Source organism: Giraffa tippelskirchi, chromosome 9 (assembly GCF_054371585.1).
Source record: "Giraffa tippelskirchi isolate mGirTip1 chromosome 9, T2T-mGirTip1v1.2.pri, whole genome shotgun sequence".
Taxonomy (NCBI): domain Eukaryota; kingdom Metazoa; phylum Chordata; class Mammalia; order Artiodactyla; family Giraffidae; genus Giraffa; species Giraffa tippelskirchi.
In genome coordinates, this window is record NC_137283.1 from 7,687,266 (window position 1) to 7,705,614 (window position 18,349).

Genomic DNA, 18,349 nt, shown 5'->3' on the forward strand with positions numbered 1-18,349 from the left:
GGCAAGAATATACAGAAGAACTGTACAAAAAAGATCTTCATGACCCGGATAATCACGATGGTGTGATCATTCACCTGGAGCCAGACATCCTGGAATGCGAAGTCAAGTGTGCCTTAGGAAGCATCACTACGAACAAAGCTAGTGGAAGTGATGGAATTCCAGTTGAGCTATTTCAAATCCTGAAAGATAATGTTGTGAAAGTGCTGCACTCAATATGCCAGCGAATTTGGAAAACAGCAGTGGCCACAGGACTGGAAAAGGTCAGTGTTCATTCCAATCCCAAAGAAAGGCAATGCCAAAGAATGTTCAAACTACCGCACAATTGTACTCATCTCACACACTAGTAAAGTAATGCTCAAAATTCTCCAAGCCAGGCTTCCACAGTACACGAATGGTGAACTTCCAGATGTTCAAGCTGGATTTAGAAAAGGCAGAGGAACCAGAGATCAAATTGCCTACATCTGTTGGATCATCAAAAAAGCAAGAAAGTACCAGAAAAACATCTATTTCTGCTTTATTGACTATGCCAAAGCCTTTGACTGTGTGGATCACAACAAACTGAAAATTCTGAAAGAGATGGGAATACCAGACCACCTGACCTGCCTCTTGAGACATCTGTATGCAGGTCAGGAAGCAACAGTTAGAACTGGACATGGAACAACAGACTGGTTCCAAATAGGAAAAGGAGTATGTCCAGGCTGTATATTGTCACCCTGCTTATTTAACTTATGTGCAGAGTACATCATGAGAAATGCTGGACTGGATGAAGCACAGGCTTGAATCAAGATTGCTGGGATAAATATCAATAACCTCAGATATGCACATGATGCCACCCTTATGCCAGAAAGCAAAGAAGACCTAAAAAGCCTCTTGAGGAAAGTGAAAGAGTGAAAAAGTTGGCTTAAAGCTCAACATTCAGAAAACTAAGATCATGGCATCTGGTCCCATCACTTCAAGGGAAATAGATGGAGAAACAGTGGAAACAGTGTCAGGCTTTATTTTGGGGGGGCTCCAAAATCACTGCAGATGGTGATTGCAGCCATGAAAGTAAAAGACCCTTACTCCTTGGAAGGAAAGTTATGACCAACCTAGAGAGCATATTACAAAGCAGAGACATTTCTTTGCCAACAAGTCTATCTAGTCAAGGCTATGGTTTTTCCAGTAGTCATGTATGGATGTGAGAGTTGGACTATAAAGAAAGTTGAGTGCCAAAGAATTGATGCTTTTGAACTGTGGTGTTGGAGAAGACTCTTGAGAGTCCCTTGGACTGCAAGGAGATCCAATCAATCCATCCTAAAGCAGATCAGTCCTGAATATTCATTGGAAGGACTGATGCTGAAGCTGAAACTCCAATACTTCAGCCACCTGATGGGAAGAGCTAACTCATTTGAAAAGACTCTGATGCTAGGAAAGATTGAAGGCGGGAGGACAAGGGGACAACAGAGGAGGAGATGGCTGGATGGCATCACTGACTCAGTGGACATGAGTTTGGGTAAACTCCCAGAGTTGGTGATGGACAGGGAGGCCTGTTGTGCTGCAGTCCATGGGGTCGCAAAGAGTCGGACACGACTGAACAACTGACCTGAACTGAACCAAGTTTCTTCAGTTGTGTCTTATTGTTTTCGACCCTATGGACTGTACCCCTCCAGGCTCCTCTGTCCATGGGATTTTCCAAGCAAGAATACTGGACTGGGTTGCCATGCCCTCCTCCAGGAGATCTTCCCGATCCAGGGATTGAACCTGCGTCTCTTAGGTCTCCTGCATTTTCAGCAGGATATGTATATATATACAGCTAAGACATCTTGTTGTACAGCAGAAATTAAACAACATTGTAAATCAAGTATACTCCAATAAAACTTTTTTTTAAAGAAGTGGGTTTTTTTGAGGAATAACCTGTTTATCTATAAGATGTAGACTTGACTATTTAAATTTAACATTTGTTATTATCATTACATACCTCCTACAAAATCTACTTGTTTCTCTGTATCACTGTTGTCTGTCCTTCGTTAAACATCCTTAGAACAGAAAGTTCTTAAACCTCCTAGTTCAGCACTTCATCTCAGTCATTTTTCACACACACACAGACCAAAAGAAACAGCTAACAATTACCAACTACTGAATACCAAGAGCCAAACAACTTAATGAGTATTCACATCCTAACATCTTGGTAGACATATGAGAAATGATACACATAAACTAGAAAAACTGCATTTTCATTTCTTTCTTAAATAGCACACGAATGAAGTGTCTATACCTGTTGATACACTGCACAACTTCTAAAACCTTGGACTCAGACTGGACATGGCCATCTTCATCCTGTGGTACACTGATTTTCATGTAGTGTTTGCTTTTTATCACACCAACTGCAGAAATCAAAGCCTTGTAAAAATAAGACATCAATGAAAGAAACGTACCACAATCTAATGTTGAAACATTGAACTCCTTGGAGCTGGTAGTTCACTCCATGGCTGACATATGCCAAATATCACTGTTTCCCTTTAAAGTTAAACTATTTTGGAATGCTCTTTCTTTTAATTTTTTTTTTCAGCCACTCTGCACCAGCAGGCAGAAACCTAGTTTCCTGACCTGGGATCCAAGCCATGTCCCCTGCATTGGAAGCACAGGAGTCTTAACCACTAGACCACCAGGAAAGTCCCCTGGAATGCTCTTGGTGAGTTTCTGGCAGCACACTGCTGAACTTGAGCACACAGTTTAGGAATCTTGGCAGACATATCTGATGATGCTCGAGTTATCAGAGAGACAAAGAGAATAAGAAACAAAAATAGCAGCTCATACAGGAAGAAGGTGTGGGTCCACTGAGAAATGGATTTCACGAGGGCCATTGCTCAGCTTGACACTTGTTAGGTCTTTTTTTAAAAAATTATTTATTTTTGGCTGTGCTGGTTCTTCCTTGCTGCGCAGACTTTTCTCTAGTTGCGGCGAGCAGGTGCCAGAATCCAAAATAAAGCAAATTTTACTTCCCTTAAGCACAAAAATGCTTCCCCAGTTGTGGTGCGGGGGCTTCTCATTGAGGTGGCTTCTCTTGTTAAGGGGCAGAGGCTCTAGGGCCCATGGGCTTCAGTACTTGTGGCCCCCAGGCTCTAGAGCACAGGCTCAGAAGTTGTGGAACATGGGCTTAGTTGCTCAGTGGGATCTTGGGATCATGGGATCTTAGTTGCATGTGGGATCTTCCCTGATCAAGGATCAAATCCTGTGTCTGTGTTGCCAGATGGATTCTTTGCCACTGAGCCACCAGGGAAGTCTGACACATTAGGTCTTTTAATCCTCCAGGCAACCCTATGTGGAAGACATTATATCCCCATTTTAAAGACGAGAAAGCTAAGGCTCAAATGATACGTCTCCAGCCTCACTCATGAGTTCAGATTCATGATTTAAACGCAGGATGTCTGGCTTCTCCCCAGCAGATAATTTTAAAGGAAAGAAAACAAATAAGCAAATAACGTTTGTAATTTACTCCCAAAATAATAACACTCCTTATATATAACAGTCTTTCTTTGAATATCTGTTCAATAATTCCACCTAGAATCTGCTTTCCTCTGAATTGCTGTTAAAAAGAAGAGGGCAAGGAGATGAAGAAAATGGGTAGAAAAATTACGGGAAAAAACAGCATAAGAAACAAGTACATTTTTTTCATAACCAGTCACTAAATGTATCTGGGAGTACAAGTTTATTTTTAACTGGCAACAAGACTGAAATAGATCATATAAATACAGGAGACTGACTTCCTGACCTATTTGTTCATTATTTGTGATAATAGTGGAAACTTTGAGTCAACTTTGTTCTGACACTGGACTTTATTTTCCACATGGAGACTGACAGACAAATCACCACACTGCTAGTTTAAAACTATACTTCCAACAAATATCCATCAAGAGGGGCATTGTGTTAGTGATACTAGAGTGTGGGTGTTGGCTGGCTTACCAAAGACAGATCACAGTCTCTCCTCAAAGGTTAAAAGGTGTTCAGAGTGTTAAAATGAGTGTTCAGAGCAGCTTTATTCATGAGTCCAAACTGGAAACACCCCAAACATCCACCAACTGGAAAATTGATGACTGTGGTACATAGCCATAAAATGGAATTCTACAAAGCAATAAAAAAAACAAACTACTGATACACTTGCCAATGAGGATGAATTTCAAAAACACCATGCTGAGCACAAGACATCATATACAAAAGAATATATACTCTATGATTCTACAATTGAAAGTGGGATCTAGCTGCCCACCCCTCAAAAGCCATTAAAGAGGCAGTTCAGGTCAGTTCAGTCGCTCAGTTGTTTCTGACTCTTTGCGACCCCATGAATCGAAGCACGCCAGGCCTCCCTGTCCCTCACCAACTCCCGGAGTCTACACAAACCCATGTCCATCGAGTCGGTGATGCCATCTAGCCATTTCATCCTCTATCGTCCCCTTCTTCTCCTGCCCTCAATCCTTCCCAGCATCAAGGTCTTTTCAAATGAGTCAACTCTTCACATGAGGTGGCCAAAGTATTGGAGTTTCAGCTTCAACATCAGTCCTTCCAATGAACACCCAGGACGGATCTGCTTTAGGATGGACTGGTTGGATCTCCTTGCAGTCCAAGGGACTCTCAAGAGTCTTCTCCAACACCACAGTTCAAAAGCATCAATTCTTCGGTGCTCAGCTTTCTTCACCGTCCAACTCTCACATCCATACATGACTACTGGAAAAACCATAGCCTTGACTAGATGGACCTTTGTTGGCAAAGTAATGTCTCTGCTTTTAAATATGCTATCTATGTTGGTCATAACTTTCCTTCCAAGGAGTAAGCGTCTTTTAATTTCATGGCTGCAATCACCATCTGCAGGGATTTTGGAGCCCCCCAAAATAAAGTCTGACACTGTTTCCACTGTTTCTCCATCTATTTCCCTTGAAGTGATGGGACCAGATGCCATGATCTTAGTTTTCTGAATGTTGAGCTTTAAGCCAACTTTTTCACTCTCCTCTTTCACGTTCATCAAGAGGCTTTTTAGTTCCTCTTCACTTTCTGCCATCAGGGTGGCGTCACCTGCATATATGAGGTTATTGATATTTCTCCCGGCAATCTTGATTCCAGCTTGTGCTTCTTCCAGCCCAGCATTTCTCATGATGTACTCTGCATGTAAGTTAAATAAGCTGGGTGACAATATACAGCCTTGATGTACTCCTTTTTCTATTTGGAACCAGTCTGTTGTTCCATGTCCAGTTCTAACTGTTGCTTCCTGACCTGCATACAGGTTTCTCAAGAGACAAGTCAGGTGGTCTGGTATTCCCATCTCTTTAAGAATTTTCCACGGTTTATTGTGATCCACACAGTCAAAGACTTTGGCATTGTCAATAAAGCAGAAACAGATGTTTTTCTGGAACTCTCTTGCTTTTTCGATGATCCAACAGATGTTGGCAATTTGATCTCTGGTTCCTCTGCCTTTTCTAAAACCAGCTTGAACATCTGGAAGTTCACGGTTCACATATTGCTGAAGCCTGGTTTGGAGAATTCTGAGCATTACTTTGCTAAGTGTGTGAGATGAGTGCAATTGTGTGGTAGTTTGAGCTTTCTTTGGCATTGCCTTCTTTGGGATTGGGATGAAAACTGACCTTTTCCAATCCTGTGGCCACTGCTGACTTTTCCAAATTTGCTGGCATATTGAGTGCAACACTTTCACAGCATCATCTTTTAGGATTTGAAATAGCTCAACTGGAATTCCATCACCTCCACTAGCTTTGTTTGTAGTGATGCTTTCTAAGGCCCACTTGACTTCACATTCCAGGATGTCTGGCTCTAAGTGAGTGAACACACCATGGTGATTATCTGGGTCGTGAGGATCTTTTTTGTACATTCTTCTGTGTATTCTTGCCACCTCTTCTTAATATCTTCTGCTTCTGTTAGGTCCATACCATTTCTGTCCTTTATCGAGCCCATCTTTGCATGAAATGTTCCCTTGGTATCTCTAATTTTCTTGAAGAGATCTCTAGTCTTTCCCATTCTGTTGTTTTCCTCTATTTCTTTGCATTGATCGCTGAGGAAAGGTTGTTAGAAAGGAAAGTTTGCTTTATTTTGGATGCTGGTGACTTGGGGGTCGGGGGGGGGTGGATGGGGGCATTGCAGATGCCTGTCCAAAGGTCGACTCCCCTCAACTGACAGTCAGTTGGCAAGAGCTTTTATAGGCTGAGGGAGAGGGCTGCATGGAAAGAAGTACAGTCAGCACTGAGAGACATCTTGAAATTGGTCATCAGTGGTCTGGTCAGTGTCATCTTGATTGTTTTAGGCAGAGTTAATCTTCAGTCCCAGGACAGGTTTGTTTCCATTTCTCTGAGGCCAGTTCTCAGAATTGTGCAGCTTATGTCATGGCTGCTTCCCAGGGGCTGCAGTGGTAAAGAATCCACCTGCCAACGCAGGAGACGCAGGAGACTCGGGTTTGATCCCTGGATGGGGAAGATCCCTTGGAGAAGGAAATGGCAACCCACTCCAGTATTCCCTCCTGGGAAATCCCATGGAGAGAAGGGCCTGGCAGACCACAGTCCAGGGGGTTGCAAAGAATGGGACACGACTGAGCAAAACTGAGCATGCACACGTGCATGTCATGGCTACAGTCTGGTCATCGTGTAGTTAACTTCTCCACCTGATGGGGGTTTCAGTATCTATAAGGTAACTCAGGATATTCAGAATATTACCTATAGTCCTTGAGGAGGAACTAAAGGTCCTTGACTAGGCTTAATGACTAAACCATTATTATTTGGTCTCCTTTGTTTTCCTTTGTTTCTGCATGTTCTCACTGCTCTTATTAAATTTATTCCTTGGCTCAAGTTTTTCTGCAGACAAAAGGCATGGGGGACAAGAGACTGCTCTGTTTCAATTCTGATTACAGGAAGTTCTAATACAAGGAAAACTTACTGATGGTGATAAAAGTTAGAAGAGTGGTTATCACAAAGAATGGCAGTCAGTGGGTATTGACTAGGAAAGGGTCTGAGAGAACTTTCTGCAGTAATGGACATGTTCTATATCTTGACCTGAGTAGTGATTATTGAAGTGTATGCATAGGCATCAATTCAACGAGTTGTGCACATAAGACTAGTATGTGGTGCATTTACTACATTTATGTTAAAACTAATAAGAAATGGTTAAAAAGTTAAGAATCAATTAAAGGAAAATAAGAGATAAAAGATTTATGGTCTATTGCAGTGCTATCCAGTAGAAATATAAAACTATATAGGCAATTAAATTTTTTCTAGTAGCCACATTCTGAAAAGTAAAAAAAAAAAAAAACAATTAGGTTATACTTAGTAACATATAGATTATATTTCATAATATTTTATTTAATGATATTTTAAAAATAACATTTAATAAAATTATAGGCAATATTTTCACATTTATATTTAATATTTTATCAATATTCAGATGTTATTTAGACCTGTGATCAAAATGAAAATTATTAATAAAGTATTTTATATATTAGACAGTGCATGCAAGTCTATTGAAATTAATAACAATTTAGAATTAGGAAACTCAAGTTATTACATGTATAACTGAACACTTCACTGTATACCTGAAATAACATAACACTGTAAATTAATTATACTCCAACAAAAAATTTTAGGTATTTAAAAAAAGCAAAAAATAAAATTATATCATATTTCTAAAAAAACTGAAGAAAACTTAAGTTCTGAGTTCTTAGTTATGTAAACTTAGTTATGTAAACTATCAGTTTGTCTGAGCATCAGTGTTTCAGTCTAAATAAACGAAATTAATAATGATTGTGGGGAGAGTGACTCTCCTACATGAGTCTCACATACGTTGGGGTGCCAACAAAGAAGACCCTGACTGTTACTGACAATGGTTTTTGGTTTCCTTAATCAATACAAATTGATAAGTGACTTCTGTGGTGATCCGGTGGTTAAGAATCCGCCTGCCAATGCAATGGACATGGGCTCGATCCCTGTTCTGGGAAGATTCTACATGCCACGGTGCAGCTAAGCCCATGTGCCACAACTTCTGAAGCCGGGGCGCCCTAAAGCCCGCGCTCTGCAACAAGAGAAGTCACCACATTGAGAAGCCCATTCACCACAACTAGAGAGTAGCCCCCGCTTGCTGCAACTGGAGAAAGTCGCATGGAAGACCCAGCACAGCCAAAAATTTCAAAATTAAATTAAAAAATAGAAATCGATAAGAGGCCACACGAGAAATTCAGGCAAGGCTTTACTGGGGGCCTCTGTTGCAGCAGGGCAGGGAGTAAAAACAAGTGAGCTTCCTTTGCTTGCTTGCTCACTTCCTGGGCTGCAGCAGGGTGAGCTGGTTTCTTATATGGGGTGAGGAGAGGGGCAGGTCCAGCGGTGGGGCCAGAGGGGTGGTATGGCTGGTTTGCCCCCGCCTCTGGTGGTGGTGTGTGCCTCTTTCACTTCCTAATGTACTGCCTATATGCACAGTACCCTGCTCTTGCTCCTGGCTGTTTGGAAATGGCAGTTGGGGTTTTTGGTCTTTTTGTATCTTGTTGTCCGTAATTTGCCCCAACCATGCATACACGCAGTTATTTTTAGTCCCTCACCGTGCCTTTGAATCTTGCTGCTCAAGGAGACATTAGTCTGGGTAGGAGCACTGAAGTAAGGGTTCCCCGGCCCGGCCCGGGTTCCAGCTTGCCTCAGGGCCACTCTTCCCCTGGTATGTTTGCAGTGAACAACCTGGAGGGGTGAAATAATGCCTCCCTCCAGGACAAAGAACAGGTTACTTAGTGCTTGCTGTAAAGTGGAGGATTTCCCAGCCTCTGTTTCTCTCCTGTAACAGAACCCTGCGAAATTTGGGTGGAGGCAAAGGGGAAGGGTGCAAACATGAGGCTCATGCTGGTTATTTGCCTTGAGTGGAGAAGGCTTTTGTTTCTGACCCAGGAGTCTTGGGTCTTCCGTTAGCATCCATGAAACAGCAAAAGGCTGAGTAATTAGCTTGTAAGTAGGGTAAAATCAAATCCCATTTCCCACAATCAAAGGGTTTTTTTTTTTCTTTTTTGGTAAAAATAAAATGAAATCCATTAGGAAGTGAAAATATTCCATCAAAGAATATGAAAAAGAACATATATATATATGTATAACTGAGTATATAAATATATATAGGTACAACTACTGTACAGAAGAAATTTATACAACACTGTAAATCAACTATACTTCAATAAAATTTTGGAAAAAAGATTTCATCAGTGGAGTAGATATATTTGAAAAACAATACCAGGTGGCATATAATGAACCCCTAGACAAATTAAACACAAGTATTAAGGAAATCTGGCTAAAACAATCAGACAAAACTTCACAGATTGGTCTAGAAATTAATGATGAAATAGACCTATCGGTTGCAGCAATGTTATAAAATTATTTCTGTGAGTAAATATTTTCTCATAAATTTCCAGTATAAGAAAGCCAGGGACTTCCCTGGTGGTCCAGCAGCTAAGGCTCTGCCCTCCCAATGCAGAGGCCATGGTTTTGAATCAGTCAGCGAACTAGAGTCCGCATGCTATGACTAAGACCTGCTGCAGACCAAAAAAAAGTCAAAGGTAGGTTCCCAAAGACTAGAATGCTTTGTTGAAGAATGGGGCTAAGAGTTAAAATGGTGATCAAGTCCAGATGCATTGAGGATTACAGTGTTTAATCACTCTGCCTATTGGGTAGGCTTTACCCAACTCTACTACTAATGGCTTCAAGCCTCCTAACTTCCCACTATGACACTGGGGTACAGGATTTATTTATGTATTTCTTTAACTAGGAAATACCTTTGGGTTTCTTACCATTTTTTAGAGTTTGAGTTACATTCCCAGGGGGTACCCAACCTCTGGGATCTAATGCCTAATGATCTGAAGTGGAGCTGATGTAATAAATCACATCGTAAATATAATGCACGTGAATCATCCCCAAACCACACATCCCAGTCCATGGAAAAACAGTGTTTCAGGAAACCAGTCTCTGGTGCCAGAAAGGCTGGGGACTGCTGCTATGAAGGATCATTCAAAGCCAGAGGGAACTTAACGCTTCTTGGCGAGAAGAATTGAACTCGAAAATTTCAACTTCAAAAACGTTTATGTTATCATGCTAGATGTAGAAATAGTCATAAATGAGTGGTGTCCAAGGTGGGAAAAATGATTCTCACATGGCAGATTTAAGAGATACTTCTATAGGTAGGAGCAAATGAGGCAAGTGGGAGTATGGATGTGACCTCAGCAAGGAGAAGCAGAGAAGGGCTCCCAGTGACAGGAAGGAATCTGGATGCAGAGGCAGGAAATACCAGGCTGAGCTCAGCGATCATGGCCTGGCCATTTCAGTTGGTTCCTGGGACCTATATGGAGGAGTTCTTACCAGAATGTTCAAGCCCTAAAAAGGTTTTGTCACATGCATTCAACAAGGAAGATAAACAATATCCCACTTTTTCATGGCAGCCAATCTTCTTTTCCATAAGAGTCTGGAAAAATAGGAAATCTTATGTGCAATGAATGATAGGAAATTTTGGTGGTTTGATGTTATCAGGGTGTCCAGTGATGGTTTCCCAGCAAACATATCAAAGGTGAGTTAGAATGTGGTAAGAAAGCTATGAAAATATCGCTGGGAGACTTTGCTTTAATGTGAGATTTCTTGCTCAGTCCACAAGGATGTACTCAGCCAATATCTTGAAAAATAAATTTTCCACCTTATAAAACACTTTGTTAATTTTTAAATGTTTTTTGGCCACACCGAGCTGGGCTTGTGGGATCTTAGTTCCCCAACCAGGGGTCAAATCCACACCCCCTGAATTGGAAGGCCAACTTTTAACCACTGGACCACCAGGGATGTGCCCTGTTTTAAATTTTTCCGTGACGAAAAAAAATGATCAACCAACTCTCATTACGGAGAAGGCAATGGCACCCCACTCCAGTACTCTTGCCTGGAAAATCCCATGGACGGAGGAGTCTGGTAGGCTACAGTCCATGGGGTCGCTAAGAGTCGGACATGACTAAGCGACTTCACTTTCACTTTTCCCTTTCATGCACTGGAGAAGGAAATGGCAACCCACTCCAGTATTCTTGCCTGGAGAATCCCAGGGACGGCGGAGCCTGGTGGGCTGCTGTCTATGGGGTCGCACAGAGTCGGACACGACTGAAGTGACTTAGCAGCAACTCTCATTAAATCAACTCCTGCTCAGTTGCTTATGACTGGATATTTTATTCCAAGTGTCGCTTTTTTATTTCATTTAGTGGTGCATTGTCTGATAAGAAAAAAAACACACAAAAGTTTGTGTTTTGAAAGTTTGGTTTCTGTCTGATTGTCTCTCAGTTCAGTTCAGTTCAGTCACTCAGTCATGTCCGACTCTTTGCAACCCCATGGACTGCCTCACGCCAGGCCTCCCTGTCCATCTCCAACTCCAGGAGTTTACTCAAACTCATGTCCACTGAGTCGGTGATGCCATCCAGCCATCTCCTCCTCTGTCGTCCCCTTCTCCTCCTGCCTTCAATCTTTCCCAGCATCAGGGTCTTTTCAAATGAGTTAGTTCTTCCCATCAGGTGGACAAAGTATTGGAATTTCAGCTTCAGCGTCAGTCTTTCCAATGAATATTCAGGACTGATTTCTTTTAGGATGGACTGGTTGGATCTCCCTGAAGTCCAAGGGACTCTCAAGAATCTTCCCCAACACCACAGTTCAAAACTATCAATTCTTCAATTGTCTTTACTCGTTATTTATTGCTGAGTAACAAATTATTTCAATTTAATGGTTTAAAAAAACAGTATAGGATTCCCTGGTGGCGCAGTAGATAAGAATCCAGCTGCCAATGCAGGGGACGGGTTCGAACCCTGATTGGGGAAGAATCCACATGCCACGGAGCAACTGTTGCATGCTGCAACTGCTGAAGCCTGCGCCCCAGAGCCTGTTCTCTGCAACAAGAGAACCTAGCACAATGAGAAGCCTGCACACTGCAACTAGAGAAAGCCCGTGCAAAGCAACAAAGACCCAGCACTGCCAAAAAAATAAATAAATAAAAATGTATATATATATACACACACACACACAGGGGATTTGGTGGTCCAGTGGCTAAGACTGCTCGTTCCTAATGCAGGGGCCTGGGTTCCATCCCTGGTCAAGGAACTAAGATCCCACATGCTGCATGGCCCTGCCTAAAACAAACTAACAAAAAAATCAGTATATATTCATAATCCCACAGATTTGGGTGACCAGGAATTTGAGAGCAACATAGCTGGATGTTTCCTCACATACTCTTTCATGAAGCTGTGTTTAAGACATCAGCCAGGGCCTGCGATTCGGGAGGCCTGGGTTTGATTCCTGGGTTGGGAAGATCCCCTGGAGCAGGGCACAGCAACCCGTGCCAGTCTTCTTGCCTGGAGAATCACATGGACAGAGAGCCTCGCCAGCCCCAGTCCATGGGGTTGCACAGAGATGGACATGACTGAAGCGACAGCGTGCACGTGTGCTGTCCTCTGAAGGCTTGACTGGCTTGGAGAATCTCCCTTCCAGGTGGCTCACTCCAACGGGTGTGGGCAGGAGGCCTCAGCTCCCCACCTCTTTAATTTTTCCAGAGGTCTGCTTGATCTTTGTGACATGGCAGCAGACTTTTCCCCGTGTGAGTGATCCGAGACCAAACAGAAATTGACAATGTCTTCTATAGCCTCATGTCAGAAGTCACACACCATCACTGCTCCAATAGTCATTGTTTACAGGGATCAGGGTGGGAGGGAACAGTACTACTGCGTGAAAACTGGAGGCAAGAATGGGGATTTATTATGAAAGCTGATAACACACTGTCTTTCATTGTGATGTTTGAAAAATGCTGATAATTGCTGATAATTGGGAACAGGAATCAAAAGTTAAAAGGATTAAGTTTTTAATAGTTAGTTTGAAACAGTGAGAAGAAATTCAGAAAAACCTGAAATTATTGAGATTACTGACAGTGAGAACTATCCCAATTTTCCTGTGATTATTTTGACAGTGCTATATTCCAATCATCATTTTAACAAGCTGAAGTCCATTTAAAATGTATACAGGATATAATCAGATGTTTAATACAAATTTCTATTATTGTACAAGTATGAATGAGTCTAAAGATTGGTATCTGGTTTTTGAGAAAACTCAGTAATAGTTGCCTGAAACCATTATATTCGAAGTGACTTAAAATCAAATTTGTGGGGCTTCCCTGGTGGCTCAGCGGTTAAGACTCTGCACTTCCACTGCAGGAGGCACAGGTTCTGTCCCTGATCATGGAATTTCCACGTGCAGTGAGGTGCGGTTGAAGAAAAGAAAATTTGAAAAAAAAATCAGATTTGCAAACTTTAGAAAAACTGTAACCACATTTTAAAATTATAAACAGAGAAGTCCTGACTACAGTATTACAATAAAATTCACAGATCAATTAAAAATTTCATAAAGCTTCAAGATTGTTTTTTTAAATTACCTTGGAAACTGACATTTATTTTTAAAATATGGGAACTTCCCTGGGGATCCAGTGGCTAAGACTCTGCTTCCAGCGCAGTGTGTGCAGGTTCAGTTCCTGGTCAGGGAACTAAGATCCCACATGCTTCTTGGCCAGAAAAGAAAAAGAAAAACTGGCAACAAGCTATGTGATTTGTTGCTGCTGTTGTTTAGTCACTAAGTCGTGTCCGCATCTTGGCGACCCTGTGGACTGCAGCACACCAGGCTTCCCTGTCCTTCACTATCTCCCGGAATAGATATTTCCAAATCTGTTTAGGTCAAAAAGAGGTTGCCAATCTGAAAAATATGTTCTTATAAAAATAGCACAGTTAATAGACACACTTGAGTGATTTTTTTAAAAGTCGTATGTAATCCAGTTCTTTTTCATGTAATTGGATGAATGCCTGGTTGACTAGGAAATTCTTATTATATTTGTAATGCTGATGTCTGTGAGGATGTATGTTGGTAAACTGATGAAAATATTTGCAGCCAAACAGTAAAGGATTTTTGGACACAGCATTTTCTGGAATTAAAAGTATGGGAATAGGCAGAGATGAAACATATTATGGACAGAACTCTAGAAGTGGTAATTCACATCAAGGCCCTGTTTCAATAACACATTTTGCAAATAATCTGTTTTTGTAGGGTTTTTTTTAGAGGGCTAGTAAAGAAGTAAACGTTGCTCTTAAAAGAAATTAGTGGTTTGATCATTTCTTCTTTTGAGTAAAAGTTATATTTAATATGTTGAGTTTGAAAACCTGCTTTACTATGCAGATACATACTGACTTAGTTAGAAAGAGCAGCTGGTCACAGGTTTCTAACTTAATATTGAATTGTTACTTTTCTTTATTTATTAAAAAAAAAGAAAGTAAATGCTATGACAAACAGTAAAATTTGGATTAAATGAATGAATTCTTTATAAGACCATCTTATCAATCACCAAGTTGAATCATTTGCATTTTAAAAGCTAAACTCTCAGCTGACGATTACAAAGTAAAGGTAATATTTTCACTGTATGTGACAAGACTCCTGGAGTGAAAATAAAGTCTGAGTTAGAGGAGAGTTCAGGCTTCCCTGGTGGCTCAGTGGTAAAAAATCTGCCTGCCAATGCAGGAGACATGGTTTCGATGGATCCCTGATCCAGGAAGATCCCCTGGAGAAGGAAATAGCAACCCACTCCAGTATTCTTGCCTGGGAAATCCCATGGACGGAGGAGCCTGGCAGGCTGCAGTCCGTGGGGCCGCAAAAGAGTTAGACATGACTGAGCGACTAAACAGCATCAGAGGAGAGTTCATGGTGGAACTATGGGTTGTTTGAGAATTTTGGTTCATTTGTATTAGATTTCAAACAGTGGAAGTTAACTAAGAATCATCAATAAGCTTTTCCAGTCACTGAAAAAGTCTTTTGACAAGTATCCTGAGAGAATAAGGGAACAAGAATGACCAACCCCCCCCCACCTTTTTTTTTTGGCTGAGACTCAGGGCATGCAGTCCCCAACCAGGGATTGAACCCTCATTCCCTTCTGTGGAAGGAAAGAGTCTTAACCACTGGACCTCCTGGGAAGCCTGGGGAGCAGGAATGGTCAGAAATGAGTTCTGTCTGCCAGTAAACCAAAGCAATTTGATCCTGTGATGCACAGTGGTAGGCAGCTATATATTTTTTCTGCCTAGCACCCTTCCCCATCCATCCTTGGGTTGCAACCAATTTTCCTCTGGGTAACAGTAAGAAACAGATCAACTGCCTCGGTTTTCGCTAATTCAGTTTTAGCACTTAAAGTTCTGTGCGTAGGAAGCTTTACAGTCCTGGGTAAGTAGGAAGCACCGGTCATTCTAGGAGTGTGAGATGTGGAGCGATGACAGGCTCATTTCTTCCCAGATGTAGATGTGGCACTCGATCAAGGTCTGATCACTTACTGCATCCTACCCACGTGGTCACAGTGATTGAATGAGAAATGGATTTGAGCAAAGCTGGTCTGTCTCTGCCAGAGGGAACAGGGAAAATGAGCTCTTTTCAACTTGTACCATTTACCGTGATCGCCATCTTGATTGCCTTGTGGAAAGATCCTTCCTAGAAGTGGAGAGCCAGGGACCTGATCATTTGACCCCTGGAAACAGCCACTGATGAAGCCAGCTGCCACCCTGGACTTTAAATTTACTAAACTATAAATTCCCTTCTCTGCTCTAGCTTGTTTAAGTTGATTTTCTCTTGCTTACAACCCTAAGAATCCAACAACCTGTCAGCATGGAGGCATATTTATTAAAATTTTAATCAACAGGAGTCTGAAAATGTACTTTTCCACCTCTTTGTCAGCATTCAGTGCATCTCTACTTAATCATTATCCCACATAGCACTTAAAGTAGGTAAAAAAAAATTTACATGTATATAAATATCTCCATACATTTAACTGTTTGGATTCTAGAAATATTGTGACACCAACAGCAAAAAGGAATTGCCTAGTCTGAGCTTTCAGGTCTCTGTTACTCAATCTAATCATCCAAAATTGATGCAATAGCTTTCATCAATTAACCAAGGAAACAAATAGGAAAAGTCCTTTGAAAACTTTCCTGATTAGCAAGAAGTGTGAAATGTTTCTGAAGTTAAAATAAGCATGGCCAGGTTATGGATTAGAATGCAAAGTTGACATAAAATTTTGAGAGCCTAGAATTCAAAGACATTTCTTACTTGTGCTTCATTGTTTTAGTTTATATATATCCCAGGGCATATGTTCTTTTTTTTTTTTTTTTTTTTTTAGTACTTAGGAAAGGTATTTCTGTACAAAACTTAGCAAAGTCTCACAGTGGAAATAGAGACCTATTAAAAACTTTGAAAACAAGCAGAGACGTGACCAGAGCTGCTAACAGCAATAGGTAAGATGGTCTGGAAAAAGAGGAAGTTACAGAGGAGACCCCTTAGGAGTTCAGTGCAATTGTCTAGACAAGTAATAATGACAGTCTCAGTAAAGATAAATGATTTCCTGTTCTGGTTTCCACCTGACCCATGCAAGCGCCAACCGTAAAAGAGAAAGGACATACTAAATATTAAACAGTCTGCATATATAAAGTGCTTCATTTAGCAAACACCCAGACAACATGTATCAAGAGCCAGACACTATTCTAAGCACTTTACAAATATTAGCTCATTGAACTCTCATTACAAATTTACAAGGTAGTGGGACTTCCCTGATGGGCCAGTGGCTGAGACTCTGTGCTTCCAATGCAGAGGGTCTGGGTTCAATCCCAGATCTGGAAACTAAGACTCCACATGCTGTGTGATGCAGCCAAAAAATAAATAAACAAGCAGAAATGAGACCTTGGACCTTGCCCACCCCTGGGCAGGTCCCAGGGACCCACCTTCCAGACCCGCCAGTCTACGTGTTCCAGTGTTGCATGGGAGGAGCGGAAAGAACAGTGAGCTATAGAGGTGTCTCGAGGGTAGGAATGAAGGACAACTTAGCAGTGAACTGCTCATGTCTGATAAGCCAAGTATCAGATGCCTAGGTGATGGAGAGGATTAGGGATCCTACCAAATTCTCCAGAAGGCAGGAATTTGGATGGAAACTTAAGGAGAAAAGGGTAGCAGGGACCACACAATTTGACCAAGATTAAATTTCCACCACTCCAAGTGGAACAGAGGCTTACGAGAACAATTATAAGGGAGATTATTCAGGAAAAAAAAAAAAGAATGTAGGGACTTCCCTGGCAGTCCAGTAACTGAAACTCTGCGTTTTCACTGCAGGGGGCCCAGATTCGATCCCTGCCAGGGAAATGAGAACCCACAGGCCATGTAGTATGGCCAAAAAGTAAATAAATAAATAGAATATTAAAAGAATGAATGTAATATCTTTGCATATCCGAACATGTTGCCTAAGATTTGTATCCACAAAGTACAGAATCACAGAGCTTACTGAGCTGCATCCTGTCGTATGCCCATAGGATAGAGTGGCAGAATGAAGGAATGAAGTTACAATGGCAGGGACTCAGTCTTTGAGAAGACAAAGGACCCTCTCAGGGGCTCTCTTAACACCATGGCTCGCTGTACCTTGTCAACCTCACATGCTCAACTTCCCATACTGTTTCTCCCCAGTTAATATGCTCTCTGCTTCCAAGTTTTTGCTTACAAATCTCATGTGTCCTCCAAATCCCAGCATATGAAACCATGAAGTGGCGAGCATTCCTTTCCGATCTCTCTGAGATTCCATCATGTATACATAGAGGATGTGTGTGTGTGTGTGTGTGTGTGTGTGTCCTAAGCCACCTCAGTCATGTCTGACTCTTTGTGACCCCTTGGACTGCAGCCCACCAGGCTCCTTTGTCCATGGGGTTCTCCAGGCAAGAACAGTGGAGTAGGTTGCCATGCCCTCCTCTAGGGGAATCTTCCTAACCTGGGGATTGATTCATGTCTCTTATATCTCCTGCATTGGCAGATAGGTTCTTTACCATTTGCGTCACCTGGGAAGTCCATATATGGAGGATATTTGATATTTTCTGCATGAATAAAAATGCACTTGACCTCATCTTATATTTCTGTCTCTCCACGTCTCACCTCACTAACTAGTTTTTACTTTTTGTGAGGGTCTGGACTGTATTATATACATCATCATAACTGTTTCTTTTAAAAAAAATTATTCTATTTTATTTATTCTTTTTATTCTTTTATTGAAGAATAGTTGATGCACAATATTATATGTTACAGGTGTACAGGTATATAGTGATTCATAATTGTAAAGGTTATACTCCATTTACAGTAATTGTAAAATATTGGCTATATTCCCTGTGTTGTACAATACATCCTTGTATCTTACTTTATACATAGTAGTTTGTACCTCTTAATCCTTCACCCCTATATACCCACCTCTTCCCATTACTAGTTTGTTCTCTATATCTATGAGTCTGCTTTTTTTGCTATAT

At 41.4% G+C, this 18,349-nt stretch overlaps 1 long non-coding RNA gene across 1 annotated transcript in view; it reads left to right on the top strand.

The window, feature by feature from the left end:
- Positions 1–18,349, top strand: part of LOC145520560 (uncharacterized) — a 63,225-nt gene that overhangs the window by 8,907 nt on the left and 35,969 nt on the right. Inside the window, exon 2 of the long non-coding RNA XR_014064583.1 lies at positions 2,549–2,671. This is a non-coding gene — a long non-coding RNA (uncharacterized LOC145520560). The remainder of the gene's footprint in view (positions 1–2,548; positions 2,672–18,349) is intronic.